The sequence below is a fragment of the Ahaetulla prasina genome, chromosome 6 (assembly GCF_028640845.1).
Source record: "Ahaetulla prasina isolate Xishuangbanna chromosome 6, ASM2864084v1, whole genome shotgun sequence".
Taxonomy (NCBI): Eukaryota; Metazoa; Chordata; class Lepidosauria; order Squamata; family Colubridae; genus Ahaetulla; species Ahaetulla prasina.
Window position 1 is genome coordinate 60803224 of NC_080544.1, and position 14104 is coordinate 60817327.

Below are 14104 nucleotides of genomic sequence, written 5' to 3' on the forward strand. Positions count from 1 at the left end.
GGAAAGGAAGGAAGTGATCCCATCAACTTGTTCCTGTGGTATTAATGTAAAAGCAGATCTAATTTGTTTTTAATATATAAAAACTTATTTTGGGATGACTGGATTAACTAGGCTATCATGGTTATAGTTTCAGATCCTCCCATTTATTGATTACATAAATGTGTTTATTATTTAAGTGAAAAAAGAGAGGGAAAGGTGATAAGACAGGTATCATTATCCCTGCAATCATTCAAAAACTATGGAGCTACAGTAGTTTCTGAAGCTGTATACAACTAGCTACATGATACTAGTTCTTTCCTTTTCTAAGTTCATACAAATCAAATATTTACCATAATCAATGTATGTGTGGCACTGAGCAGAATCAACTCCCTGTTTTGAAAGACAAGACAGTATTAAAACTGATGGTACTGCTTTGATTTATATTTTCTATTTTCCCTTATTTCTAGACTACCACACAGTATGCTAATGTTCTAAAAATCACATATAATATATCCCACATATGTTCAATTACATAATAAATACTGCAGTTTTAAAATAATTTAACCACTTCACTAAAAGCCCTCCCATATTTCTGGATTTGATGAGTTTCCATGAGAAAAAAAGTTCCACAGCTATAAAAAAATAGAGTGAAGAGATAGATATCAAAATGCGGTAGGCTTTGCTCATCTGCAAAGATAGGGAAAAGTGTAAAGAAGCCCAAGCTGATAATAGCAAATATAGTAGGAACTAACATTACATATTATGCTAGTATTGTCTTATCTTGTTCGAAGTAGTTCTCCTAGGTCTTTCCCAACACATGGAAATGACAGCAACTAAATTTGAAGTCTTACTTATAAAACAATTGCACTGTCCTAAATTACAATCATTCCTTTATATTTTTAGCAGACTTGATGCAATAGCAGTAGCTTCTGTTAACAATCAGCTATCCAATGGATATTAAGACATTAGGTTAGCCTTATCTGCGAAAAGTTTAATTTTAAAGCTACAATGCAGCCAACACAGCAGCCCTACAAAAAGTTTCTTCTTACAGCCTATCTTTAGTACTAACATTTTATTTCATCCCAGTTATCAAGAGTAAAAGTCAAGAGTCAAGAGCTATTGTGCAAAAATGAGTTGCTCAGTAAATGCAGTTGATACAGCTTGATGGAATTAAGTTATTGTCATCAGATAGATAACTAATGTTATTCATCAGATGTCGTTTTATATTTTTTATCACTGACAAGAAGAAGAAACATTGCATTTTTTATTTTTTTGCTTCAGATGCCAAAATAGATTGGATTTTATCTGGCATTAGGCCAAAAAAGGGAAATAAAAATATTGAAAGTTAGCAAAGATAAGTAAAGATAATGTGGATAGAAGTTTTAAAACGCAAGCAAATAATGTTGCAATCACATATAATCTCCCGCTATGTAGGAAATAAAAAGGGATAACTATGATCAGAATAGTAATATGGTTCATTCCTACCTTTATTGCCAAAGGTAATAATTGTAATATGCTATAATAGTATAATAGTCTACTTTATATGTTGAATTGATTTTTACAAGAACCCCCAATGATACTTATTTAAGACTTTTCTTTAAAATCTCCTGTAATGAAACATTCAGACTATCCCCAGGCAATTATTTATTTTTTTCCAACTGTTTTCTTGATGTTAACTTTCACTTTTATTTAATACCAGACTTTAAAATATTGAAAATTTGCCCTTTTCCCCAAAAAAAGAAATGCATTTTTCCTGTTTTAATATAACAGTTATTTCCTTTTTATCAGCTTTATTGTTATTTGATGAATGCTGATTTCTCAGAGATTGAAGTGAAGTTTAAAAAATAAGGTTGGGTCAGGTTTGTTGGGCCTACTGACCTTTTCCCACCCAGCAATTTTTTCTGTCCCAGTGCAGAATGACAATAGAGCCCCTCGGACCGAACCCACTAGAATTATCTGTTGACACCACAGCAGATTTAGAGCAATTTTGTCAGTCCCCCAAAGCATCTTGCAGCAGAACCAAGCACTACTTCCCCACTCACTCCCTTTTCTGTTGTTGTTGTTGCTGCTGCTGCCGTGGCTGTTACTGTTTGTTTCCATTCGCTCCCTTTTATTCTCTGTTTCTTTCCCCCATTCTTGACTCTGACAGGGGCTCCCTTTTGTGCATAACAAGCCCTTCTGATCTCCATGAAAGGCTAGCCCATGTCATTCTTCCAGATCATCATTGTATGACATGTTTTTATATCAGCCTGACAAAGGAGCTATTTGATCAGGGGGTATGGTGTGTGATTGTAAGAAATTCAGCTTGCTGGTGGCAACCATTGTTCCCCAAAGCGGCTCCCTGACCCCATTCCATTCAAGGGAAAACTCCCTTGGAGTGGCCCCTATTCATTGAGAAACACCAGTCCACAGTCTCACTCTAGGAGCATGTTCAATTCAGAGGCATGTCACTGATATTGCCCATTGGCCAGCATTTAACCCTTTTGCAGGCATTAGATTTCCAAGACAACAACTGTTATCATAGCAATGGTCTCGAGGGGTTAGCAAGGCATTCCAGCTCATTTTGGCTCACTTTATCTTGAAGAAATTGAGCCTCCTTTTCAAAAGTCAGGTTGGACGATCATTTGTCCGCTGCTTTTCCATCTTGCCAGGCTGAGTTTCATGCTCCCACCAGAGTAGCTGACAGCCTTCCACGATGAATCAGTAAATGGCCCAGTGAATAAGCATTGGGCTAAAAAGTGATTTTAAAAAACCAGTTTGTATTTCATAAAAAGAAACTCAAACGTCCTGTAGAGAATGCTATTTGGGTTTAAACATACAGTTATCCTGATCCAGCAATCGGTAGGAAAGAGCGCTCTAATCCTGGTACAAAACTTTTCCATCCAAAGAAGCTTAGCCATTCATTTCGGTGGGGGGGGCACACATTTAATCCAATGTGTTTCTCACATTGATAGAGCTACTGCTGACCAGTGGGGACTATAAGGATTCAAATACCTGCATGAGTTGTGAACCCCCAACATATCTCCAGATTACAGTAAATTGGATATCTCCCAAATATTTCTTTGTGCTCTTTAGCCAATAAGCAAATGTATTTTCACAATGTAAGCTGCACAAAGACAATCTTATACCAACTTTGAATAGATAGAATATAAGAATTAAGATATATAAGTACATGAACAAATAGACAGTCATATCTGTAATATTTTTATATTAGTTAATTATAGACTAATGGCTTTTCCCCCTGTTTTCCTTATTTCCAGGACTATCTGACACAATTACATGCCTTATTCTTCAAAGATAGCTAAGCAAAGGCCAAAAAAGATAACTCCTCTTCCAAGGAATACAACTGATTTCACTTCCAGTTTGGCTTATGAAGGATAGTGGACCTTTACGAGGTCTAATACATGGGGCTTGGTGAAAAACAGCTTTTTCTATTTATTGCTTAAAATGCCTGAAGCATTTGTTTCAAACTCCTAGAACTTCTTACAATATCAAAAATATATGATTGCCCTTGTAGAATTATAATTTGAGTTATGTATTAATAATATGAAATTAATTTACAATCATTTTGATGACCAACATTCTTTTTATATAGAAATCAGACAAGATACAGTACAAATAATGGAAAAAATAAAAATCATCAAGCATTACTATTCTAATGCAAAAATCAATATCTGTATTTTAAATATCCTTCATTGCATTTATGCCATGTTCAGTATTCAATTGTTTCTTTAAGTATTTTAAAGAATACTTAAATTCTTTGAGTATTTTACAAACAATAGAGTATATGCTTAAATTCCAAGAACCAAGCTAACAACCTTAACTTTTTTTCCAAATAAAAAATGTCAACTGATTGCTGTTGATTTTTTTAAAAAAACTTCTTCGTTTTTCAAGGCATTTTTCAAAGTTTATTTTTATTTATTTATTTTGTCACATAGTATATATAAGATAAGCATGAAATAATTATACAATATACAAGCATGTATATAAGTATGAGTATGTGATAACTATATTAATTGTATATAACGAAAGGAAACAATAGGACAGGAACGGTAGGCACACTTGTGCTCTTATGCACGCCCCCTTACATAGAAAAAGTTCTTACATAAAAAAATGCATAGAAAAAGTTCTTACATAGAAAACTTCATAGAAAAATAAATTAAAATATAACGTGTTTTAATAATCTGTCAGGTAAAACAACAGATACACAAAAACAACATATTAAAAAGCAAATATTATAAAACTATACAAACCTGAGACAGAGAGAGGATAAGAATGGCTACCTCAACAATGGAGCTATCTAAGCATGTCTCTGGTTCTCTGGAAGTCCCAGGCCTAATGACATATCTAGGTTTTGAGGGACTTCTGGAATATCAAAAGGGACGGGGCTAATTAATTTCAGGAGGAAGCATATTCCATAAGGCAAGTGCCACTGCAGAGAAGGCATGTCTCCTGTGACCCACCAAATAGGTGGTTCACAGCTGATGGTATCTGCTGCATGCTTTCTCTGCCAAATCTAATGGGGCAGTGGGTTGATTTGATAGCCCGTCAGAGATGGCCCTTCAGATAGCCTGGTCCCATGCCATAAAGGCACTTAAAGGTTAAAACCAGCACCTTGAATTGGACCCCAAAGCAAACTGGCAGCCGATGCAACTCAAAGCAGTGGTGTTGCACATGCTGTTTTAGGAATGCCCATAACTGCCCATGCTGCTGCATTGTCTACCAGCTTGATGAACTTGATGCACTCTGTCCATCAAGATAGTCTTCAATGGCAGCCCCATGTACAGCACATTACAGTAGTCCAATCTGGTGGTGACTAGGGCATGAGTGATTGTAATCAGGGCCTGAGGATCCAGGAACAGGTGCAATTGCCATACAAGACAAAGTTTAGCAAAGGCCCTCCTAGTCATTACTTCCACCTGCTCATCAAACAGGATTGTGAGACTAGGGCAACTCACTGAGTCTGTCTGGTACTCTTCTAGTACCAATGATGGCATAGTCCTGGAAGCAATAGGCCGTAAAATCCAGAGCCATTCAGTCTTCCTATGATTCAGCTGAAGCTTATTGTTCCCCATCCAGACCCTCACAGCTTCCAGACATGAGGTTAAGATGTTCACAGTATTACTTAATTGTCCAGAAATAGATACATAATTGGATATCATCAGCATATTCATGATACCTCATCCTATGGCAATGAATGAGCTCACCCAGCAGCCTCATGTAGATGTTAAAAAGGGAAGGATAACCCTGTAGCACTCACATACTAGGAGCTGAGGGTAAGTCCTCTCCTCCACAATCATCACCTATTGGAATTAATCTTGAAGGAAGGAGACAAACCAACAAAACTCTGTCCATCAACTCCAATCCTCTGAACCAATCCAGATGGATACTATTGTTGATGGTATCAAAAACTGCTGTGAGGTCAAACTAGGGCAAGGATAGATGCACTACCTCCAACCTACCCATGCAGAAGTCATCCAAAAGCTGAACCCTGGTAAAATGCAGTGACTTATGGGTGGGTGTGCCCCTATTATCTTTGGTGTTAGATAGGGCTACAGCACCCTATCATGGCCCTTGACGACCTTCAGTCACAATAACTCCAGATAGACCTGGTGTGTAATCTGGAGGTCCTTCTGGACTCGGGGTCCTGCTTGAAGAGCAGGTGGCAGCCATGGCTAGGAGTACCTTTACCCAACTTTGTATTGTGCACCAGTTATGCCCTTTCCTGGCTAGGAAGGCTCTCAGTTCAGTCACTAAACACCTGGTCATCTCTGTTTAGACTACAGAAATGCACTCTATATGGGCTTGAAAAGTATTTGGAAGCTTCAGCTGGTACAGAACGTGGCTGCACAGACAATTTTGGGTATCCAAAGAATGGCAATGTAACACATTTGCTGTGTGAGCTGCATTGGTGACAGTTTGCTCCAATCCAAGGTGTTTGTTATAACCTTTAAAACCTTACATGGCATGGTGCCAGTCTGCCTACGGAACCATCTTTATCCCATTAGGTCAGCCCATCCCACCCAATCAGGCAAGGAAGGCATGTGGTGAACCCTACCAACTAAAGAATTTGGACTGAAAGGCTACAGAAAGAGAGCTTTCTCTGCCATTGCCCTCACCCTGTAGAACCTTCTATGGACAACCTAAAATGCTTTTGAAACAGCTACGTTTTGATATTGGCCTCCTAGATTGCTCACACTTTTACATCTCCTGGAACTTGGTCAAAGCAAAGAATAACACAGTACTGGTGATGAAGTGAATGCTGAAACTGCTAGAAGGAACTTACCCAGAATACCTACACACTAGACATTCCATGTGATCAAATAACAAGAATGTCAAAGGGCTTGGGTAGCCACTGGAGATTCTTTGAGTTGGTAGTATTATTCCCTGCACTTCCTCTGAATGCTCAGTTTACTGCTGGTTTTGAATCCAGTATTGCTCTTGCAAAGTCAGAGAGTGTCACTAGCCAGTAATGCCTTTGATTTCCTCTTGTGCATCAACTACATTCATTCTTGGGATAGAGGGTTTGACCACCTCTCAGTTAGATGACTATTTCATGGCTGCCTTCATACAACTTGCTAGACTAGGCTACAATAGTGACAGATAGAAATGAAAGTTGTGTTTTGCATGGGGAGAGAGGGGGATAGGCCCTTGCCATTATAGATGATTACTAACACCTTGAATTGCTGTGGAAACCAAATAGTAGCCAGTGCAACTTGCAAAGTATCAGTGTTACTTAGATGTGCCATATGGTTATGGTTAAGGTGCAACCATAAGTACACATGCCACTGCATTCTACTTCAGCTGTTATTTTCAAGGATGATCCATAGAAAATGAATTGCAGTAATCCATTCAAAATTGGAATTAAAGTTTATTAAGATAAATCATAATAAGAATATTGCAACTCAATTAACCTTTATCTCCCTATCTTATATCCTGGTGAATCAGAGAGGTTCTGTAAATCTTTTCTGATTATTATCTAGCTTCACTCAAGATGATATTCCTATTTCTTTCACTGATGAATCATATCAAACATTTATAGCAACAAAGCTTAATTTGTGGCCATTGTTCTCAAAAGAATTTGAATGTACTTTGAATATTCTCTCTACTAAATATCAGGGGGGAAAGCTGCAAGGTTGGTTTATTTATCAAATTTCTGTATTACCCATCTCACCTAAGTGACTCTGGGCAGTTTACAAATAAAGACAGTAAAAGGTAACTGTAAAAGTTACTTATTATTACATATCATTTGAAATGACAAAAGCAATACAATTTTTATTTAGGATTCAGGCTGCTGATAGACAGTTATTTACTGACACAATTTAATAATTTTCAGTTTTATAACTGTGGTACTCAGCTATATAAATCAGAGATTTCTGTAACTGAACTGCAAATTACAGAGACAATTCAGTTTATGAACTTTGGGAAACCCTTGGCCAGATGGATTTCCAGCTGAATGATACAGAACTTTTATAACCCTATGGGCATCTATATTGTTAGAGGTCTGCAATCAATCATTTAATCTCTATTCTTTTATGAGGTTTGTACTACAATAATATTAAAGCCTGAGAAAGACCTTACTGGATGTGTAAATTATAGACCAATATATTTGCTCAACATGGATACTAAAATATTAACTGTAACACTAGGCAAGAGGCTGCAGAAAGTAATACCATTTATAATCACCCATCTTAGTATGGGTTTATAAAAAAAATATAGACAAGCATCTGGTAATAGGTGCCTGGTGATAGATTCTTTGGTATCAAAGCAAATAAATTTGAATCAGCTGTTCTAATTTAATTATACATTGAAAAGGTCTCTCATATGGTTCAGGTCAAATTTATAAAATAAATAAACCTTCACAACAGGTTTCTACCATCTTTTGTACAGTGAATTTCGAGGTGATATCTTAACCCAATGTCTCCTAGAGTGATTTATTTGCTTCCTTGTTTGCTTAACATATTTCTATGCTATTGGAATCAAAATGACTCTCAATAAACTATATCAATAAAATATATCAAATTTTATCATAGCACCTAGCATTTAATCTTTAGTTGGGTTCATGAACATTGTTTTCTTCTGTTAAAATAGTCTTAAGATATTAGAAGTGTGCTGGTGTGCTTGACACCAAAGATAAATTATTCTTAAATGCTAATACTATAATACAGTTATTCTGGATAATTATATAGTATCATTACCAAAGCTTATTATTATTCAGTTTATATAGTCATATAAATACATAACAGTCATGCTTGCACTGACTCTTGACCTGAAAATGTTCAATTTGATATCTTTGGGATCTGGCAAATCTATAGGTTATAGATAAAATGTAGCTAAAAATGTAACATAGATAAATGTCCTTGGAAGAGCTTTGACTTATTGGTGAAGAAGAGTCAAGATGGTGAACATTTATCCATGTAGTCACCAGGAATCAGATCTACCTTAATAGCATCTAATATGAGGAACATTAGTTTCTAAGGGAAGTTCCACACTATATGATTTCTCTTAGTCTTAAATTCTGTCTCCTCAACTGATTACATTTCACACTATCAGTATTATCTCTTCCTGATCTTTTTCCATTGTGTCCATTCTAGTTTTAGTACACAACATTAAATCAAGGAGTTTTACAGTTGTCTTTTGCTCATGGTCTACCTCTATTTCTCTTGCCTTTGCTTCTCAAGTTACAAGCTTCAGTGCAGAAAACAATGTATTTGTTAATGATGTGGTGCTCCCTCTGCTGGCAGAAAACATAAACTATGGCTATGGTTGCTTTGGCTTCTTGCTTTTCCCAGCAGATTATTTCTAGCAGATAGTTTTTCATTTCCGCAGACATTCACCTATACCCTCCCAGCCACACTATAAACCTAACTAACAAAAACATCACCTGATATATCTTTACCATTTGGTATCTGGAATTCTCACAAAATAGTAAAGGTGTTTAACCATGTAGTGCATTCATATTAAAGCAGGGATCATAGCAGTGGTGGGATTCAGCCGGTTCACACCTATTCGGGAGAACCGGTTGTTAACTTTTTAAGCAGTTCGGAGAACCCATTGTTGGAAGAAATCTTATGTTGTTTTTTTCCACTTTACAGGGCTAATCCTGTAAGGAAGGCAGGAAGGAAACATTCTGGTGTTGTTTCTAGCCTAATCTTTATTGCCCTGCCTACAGAAACTGCCTCTCTGATTAACCCTTATTACATTGTAACAGCTAAGGCGAGGCGCCCAGCGACATGAGTGACGTTGAGTTGGCCACGCCCACACGGTCACATGACTTCTAAGCCACGCCCACCCAGTTGGTCATTAGGGCAGAGAACCAATTGTTAAATTATTTGAATCCCATCACTGGATCATAGGGGAAAAAACTAGCAATGGGTAAAAGTTGTTTTATGTGCAATTTTTTGCCATATGCACTCTACAAAAATGAGACAATGTTCCCCACGTTTATCATGAAAGAGCAATAATGAACTATTGGATTTATGGATCCCTAGTGCACTGAAAATTCTAGGATTGTAAACTAGACTGGGGAGTATTTTTAAAAAATCCTGGAAGATGGCAATGGTAAACCATTTTCATACTGTGGCTCAGATGTCTTAAATTTCATAAGAATATAAAAACAAAGCCTTTTTTTGTTTAAACTTCATTTTTTTGGGGAAGGGATTGTGTTAGATTCAGGGCTAGAAGTAGAGATTAACAAAAGATTCTCATCTTTCTAACGATAAACTATTTCTCTAAAATGGTCTAAATATCCATATGAAAATCCACATGCATTTTATTTACATATGTTCTAATGCAGGGTTGTCCAACTCACGGCCTGCGGGCTGAATGCATCACATGCTGGCCATGCCCACCCCCATTTTAGCAGAGGGAAAATTTGTGATGTCACATGACAACAACATGTCGTTGCGAGTTTGACACCCCTGTTCTAATGTGTTCCTTTTTATAACCATAGTTTTTTGTCTAATAGATGTGTGTCTTTGTGCCTATTACATGTGGTTCACGAATAACCTTTGTTAATACATTTTTGTGTGCATTGTCCCCCTTGAATTGTACATTGATTGTAAATTTGGGGGGAAGGGCCAAGTTGGTATAAAAGGCATTACAGTTTACATATTTGCTAGTTTGTTCATTTGCTTTATTTCAGAAATTATAAAGTTGCCCAACTCAGCAGCATACAACATGAACACATAATAAAAATATTGTGTATTTTGTATACATTATAAAAAGAACAAATTGGATAAATTTGCACTAAAATGTATTCCAAAACATTTCTCCATCATCACTAAAAGGAAGTAGCTCTCTGACCTTTTCATTTTACAAAGAAAAAAACTAAGACAAAGTGAAATAACTTGCATTACTGGGATCACTATCTGAGCTAAAGGACAAATCCTAAAATGTTAAGCTCTAGGAATCAGAACATTCCTTTCTATGTGCTTTTCATAGATTACATTGGGAAAGCTAATTCCAAACACTGGAAAAACAGGTTCATACAAACCATATTAACTTATAATATATGTTTTGACTAGTGCAAGGCTGGGAAACCATTCAGCTTTTATATTGAGTGGAAGGGTGAAGGCTCCAATCATTGGGGGTCATGACTCTTAGCAGGCAGGGACAGGTTTATGCATATAGCATTATTAAGATTGACTATGTACATTGATTGCTATAAAAAATAAATCTTTCTTTTTCTTTCTTTCAAGAGAGGAATGTTTGATTGAGAAAACCACTATCAGTTCTTAATGAGTATGCTAATCAATGTTGGTAATATAGTTTGAAGGAACCCTGACTTAGCATAATAGGCTAACCTCTGTGTTGAGTTTGCTGGCCATGATTTTTTCCTTAGGATGAATTGCACATTCATAAGTGACACTAAGCCCTCTAACATGTCTTTGTATCATATGTGCATCATATATATACTGGTACCAAACTCTGTTCCTATACTATTGATAATCATCAACATTCTACTTTCCAAATAAAAGGAAACTTCAGAGTTCTGTAGGTTCATAAATTCCTTTAAATAAAAAAAAAGAACAGCAACAACAATTAGTGGACAATAATCTGTTCCATAGTCTAAATGTCAAGAACATGTGGTAAAATAGACGTATCAAATAAATATTGGCTGGAGAGGCTGCACTAGAAAATAAACTAAGAGTGAAAATTCACTTGCTGGGGTCATGTATCCCACTACCTCAGGAGTTGGCCATGCATGCCCATCAGCACCATGTCACTCACAACATTCTCAAATGACATCTCTGAAACTTCAAAATAAGTTTAAAAAAAAAAGGCTGAAATGTCAGATTTTTGTCAGATTTTGCATTCAGTATTTCTAGTCAAAATCTTTCTGTGGCTAGGGCTTCTTGTGCCAAAATCTCATGAGGCTCAGCAATCCTGATTTTTTTTTAAAAAGGGTACTGGTGTTACCATAGAAAATCACCAGCCATAGTTGTCTGGTTCACACATCATGCTAAAACCAGACAAATTACATTATGACTCAGCATGATATGAGAATCCCATTTATACACCTTACAATGCACTCATTGTACTCCTGGATACCCACTGAATAAGGGGCTCACTTCCCATGTAAAGTGGCATTAGACTGCAACCTAAGGTTCTTTGGAACTTGCTTCTCTTGTAGCATAGCATATAAGCTTTTCACCTAACAAGTATTTCAATTAGTAACCAGCTGGAATTGAATGAATGGCAGAACTCATATTGTGCTGCTTATGTTCAGTAACAATACAGAAAAAAGACAATACTGTAGTACAGGGTTGGAAAATATTTTGAAGTCCTGGAGCCATATTTAATATTTCTGGGATATCCAAGAGCCACAAGGATAATGATGCTACTAAGTAGGGAAACTGAAGATATGTAGGGAAATTCTTGGGTTTGGAGGAAATTTGGGGATATTCTGCTATGTCAAGCCTATTTCAAAGCTTGCACTACAAATTTTGAACGTTTCTCCTGTGACTATCTCATCACTTTTTAGCAGTTCTAGCCAGACATGGATGCAAAAATGGCTTTGTAATCAACCATAAATGGTTTAGGGGATTCTGTTTGTCCACTCCTAGATATATAATAAAATTGCTACTTTCTTTTTTCAAGAAAAATCCACCTGGCACCTATCCATCTACAGATTGCCTCTAATTGGCAAATGCTTAGACACTAAAGGACAAGTGAAGTTGACAGTCGAATCTGGGTCGGTCACCTGGACCAGAGATTTACACTTCCAAGCTTTCAGACTCATGCTGGAGCTCATCTTCAAGGAACTTCTCTCTATTGGAATATGTGGTTTGGGCTATTCTGTGAGTTATGTTTATGTGATACTTTCCTAAGCCAATAGGAAGCCACCACATAAACATCACACACAGAATAGTCCAAACCACATATTCCAATAGAGAGAAGTTCCCTGAAGATGAACTCCAGCATGAGTCCGAAAGCTCGGAAGAGTAAATCTCTGGTCCCGGTGACTGACCGGATTCAACCTTGCATCGTTATCCTGGAACACATATATTTGTCTTCATTCATGAAGTTGACAATCTTGATTTCTTTCTCATTCTATAACAGTGGAATGTGTGGCTGATTTGGGGTTTCTGTGTAGTAAGGACCAAACCAATGTAGTTTGTAGATCTAGTAGTACAGGATCTTCAACTTTAGAGATGAGTGGGCACATATGGAATTTTGGGAATTTGTTATGGGCATTCTCATGGTGATCAGGCCATCCATGAAACATCCTTACCAGAGGAAAACATTGGTAAGGTTGCTTCCAGCTGCCTTCTCTAAATCTGCAAGATTCTTGCTCCCATTTCAGCTATTACCCCATCTCACCCAATAGGTAAGCAATGTTCCTAACAAAACACTAGACTTTAATTCTCTAATGTTTTTTAATATAGGAATATATCAAGGGTCCAGGAGCATTCTTGGAAATAAACTTTTACTTTAGGAAAAAAATTCTGATTATTAACCATTTTTAAACAGATATGGCCTGACTGAAAGCGGAAACACATCTGTGGATACACTAGCAATCCCAGTACCCTATTAGAGATGCAGAATTTGCTGTATTTCACATTTTTCTAGCCACTTATAACTAATTCAACAAATTATGTTTAAGGAAAGTGTTAGATATTGGCAGCTTGTAAGATTTTCTGTCAGGTCCGATGTTTGAGCGGGAAGAATACTCAAACCTGATTGGCTAAGCTCCCTGACAGATCCCTATATAAGGGCGAGCTGTCAGAGAGGCTAGCTGTTGGAGTGTACATAGTTGCGAAATAAAGAGCTGTTGTCTGAAGCCTGTTCCAGTCTCCAGTTAGACCCTTTGCAATTTGAATACTGAACAAATAGATCAACAGATAATGCTGTTAATATGGCTCTGCACTACATCCTACAACATCTTGAATCTCCAAAGACCTACGAAAGGGTTCTCTTTGTAGACTTTAGTTCAGCATTCAATACCATCATTCCAGACACTCTTCTAAGTAAGCTAAACCAGTTAACGCAGTGGTTCTCAACCTTTATAGTGCTGCAACCCCTTTAATACAATTCCCCATGATGTGACAACCCCTTTAATACAATTCCCCACAATGTGGCGACCCCCAACCATAAAATTATTTTCGTTTTGAATTTATCGCACCCAAAGCCATATTGGCTAGCAATCTGAACTGCTTGCAATTGCTTTGAGGACGGAGCCATTAAAGCGGAGACTCCTCCCCTATTAAGTTCATCGCGCCTGAAGCCAGATTAGGCTAGCGATTGGGAGTGATTGCAGCTGGCTTGAGAGGGAGACATCAGAGCAAAGATTTCTCTCTTTTTTAATTGATCACACCTGAAGCCGAATTCGGCTAGCGATTTGAAGAGCCTGCAGCTGGCTTGTGAAGGCAACCATTGGAGCGCGATTCTTCAATTCGCAAGTATACTTCCCATATTTCTGATGGTCTTAGGCGACCCCTGGCAAATTGTCATTCGACCCCCAACGGGGTCCCGACCCACAGGTTGAGAACCGCTGAGTTAACGGTACCTGAACACACTTGTAAATGGATCATAAGCTTCCTAACAAACAGGAAGCAGCAGGTGAAGCTAAGCAGAATCACATCAGATACCTGTACAATTAGCACAGGGCCCCCCAAGCTGT

The 14104-nt window shown here is 37.3% G+C and overlaps 1 long non-coding RNA gene across 2 annotated transcripts in view; it reads left to right on the forward strand.

Annotated features, from left to right (window-relative positions):
- LOC131201457 (uncharacterized) overlaps positions 1 to 3832 on the forward strand; it is a 33313-nt gene extending 29481 nt beyond the window's left edge. For both annotated transcript variants that reach the window (XR_009155847.1, XR_009155846.1), the window contains one exon: positions 3240 to 3832. This is a non-coding gene — a long non-coding RNA (uncharacterized LOC131201457). The remainder of the gene's footprint in view (positions 1 to 3239) is intronic.
- The last annotated feature ends 10272 nt before the right edge of the window (positions 3833 to 14104 follow it).